The sequence below is a fragment of the Echinops telfairi genome, unplaced genomic scaffold, assembly GCF_000313985.2.
Source record: "Echinops telfairi isolate 266 unplaced genomic scaffold, ASM31398v2 ScPeMD7_7463;HRSCAF=8501, whole genome shotgun sequence".
Lineage (NCBI taxonomy): Eukaryota > Metazoa > Chordata > Mammalia > Afrosoricida > Tenrecidae > Echinops > Echinops telfairi.
The window spans coordinates 4,118,164-4,119,879 of record NW_022111363.1 but is presented as its reverse complement, the minus strand read 5'-3'; the positions used below and the strand labels follow the sequence as shown (position 1 = coordinate 4,119,879).

Here is a 1,716-nt window from a genome sequence, read left to right as displayed (position 1 = left end):
GCGGCTACGCTGGCGGCCCAGGCCGCCCTAGCCCAGCGCCCAGCGCCCAGCGCACCGGCAGGCTGGGCAGGCGGAAAGACTTGTGGCGGCGGCTGTCAAAGCCAAGGGTGTTCGTTTTTCCTGGGATCGCTGGGAAGTGTAGTCTTCCCATGGCTGGCAGCCCGGCTTCCGGGCGCGGGGAGGGGGCTTGGATGCCCTCTGCCTAGGCGGAGTCCGCCCTGCAGGCCCCGGGCTGCAAAGCGGTCCTGGACCCCGAACGACCAGGGCTGCAAGTACCACTTACCGAGCACCCACTCGGCCAAGTCCCGGGGCGCCTGGAGCGCAGACGGACCCCAACACGCAGGAAGGCACCTGGATCGAGCATCGCTCCCAGCAGAAGGGGATAGTAGTAGGCGGTGTGCAGAGGAAATGACTGCGGAAGCAGGCCGGACGTGGAGAGACCACGGGGAGACCAACAGGCACGACCAGGAGCAGGACAGACGTTGTAAACTGGCTCGTGACACCTTTGCAGTCTTTGAGTGACACTCAAGCGACCCACCCCAAGCCTCTCCTCCAAAATGTTCCGGTTCCCCTGCGTTAAGCGCAGGGACACTCGAGGACCCGGGAGACAACCCAGTGACCCCACGTCCCACAACCCAGTGACCCCACGTCCCGGCACTAACCCAGCGTTCAAAGACTAGAGGAGCTGTGTGCATGCATGTCCAGCTAGTTCGGCTAAGTATCCCAGACTCCCTTGCTACGGACTCCAAGTTGGATTTCCGAACTGCAACGTGGCCCCGCCCCGCCCGGCACCCGTACCCGCACCCGCTGAACAGGAGGGCCAGGAAAAAGCCAGTAAAAAACGTACAACCACACTTACCTGGCAGGGAGATACCTTGATCACGAAGGTGGTTTTCCCAGGGCGAGGTTATCCATTGCACTCCGGATGTGCTGACCCCTGTGATTTCCCCAAATGTGGGAAAGTCGATTAAAAAAAACTAACAAGTACGACCGACTGCTTACACTGCCCAAGCTAGAAACACATACCGATTCTTGACTAAGATAACAGCCCCACCCAAAGTTTGTAAGTTCAGAGAGACTGCTGCCTAAGGTGTCTCTCCTTCTAGGTCTGTCCTGCAGGTGTCTCTTCTTGAATAGATGACTTAACGCAACAGTTGACTTTCTAGTCTGTTTGTCCACACCTGTTCTTGAGAACAGGTTCATAGAAGATGAGGTGGCATTGAGGAATGGGGATTTGGGAGGTGGTGAATGTGGAAGAAAGGAGCCCTGGTGGCTGATGGGTTACATCCGCTTAGGCTGCTAACAGCAAACACAGCAGTTCAAATCCACCAGCGGCTCCCAGGGAGAAAAGGGAGATTGTCCGTGTAAAGATTTACCAGTGCTGGAAGCTCTAGGCAGTTGTCCTACTCTATGCGTCAGAATGGCCTCCATGGGGCTGGGTTTGGATCTGGGAAGCCGCAGCAAGAGGCAGTCTTTAATTTGAGCCTGGAGTCCCCCTCGCTGAGGTAGAAAGAATAAGAGGGATGGAAGGCTATCCTAGGCAGCACAGAGCGTCACCAGAGGTCCACAGGGGAAATTGCAGAAGCAGTCCATTTTTACTAAAGCCTGCAATTTGTGGGCAGTTCAGAGCAGAGCCCTGAAGCAGTCCATTCAGGCTCAACCCTCCTTCTGATCTTGTTAAAACGTAGATTATGAGTCAGTAAACTCTGTATTGAA

The 1,716-nt window shown here is 56.1% G+C and overlaps 1 pseudogene; it reads left to right on the top strand.

The window, feature by feature from the left end:
- Positions 1–851: 851 nt before the first annotated feature.
- Positions 852–978, top strand: LOC115873132 (annotated as a pseudogene).
- Positions 979–1,716: the final 738 nt, after the last annotated feature.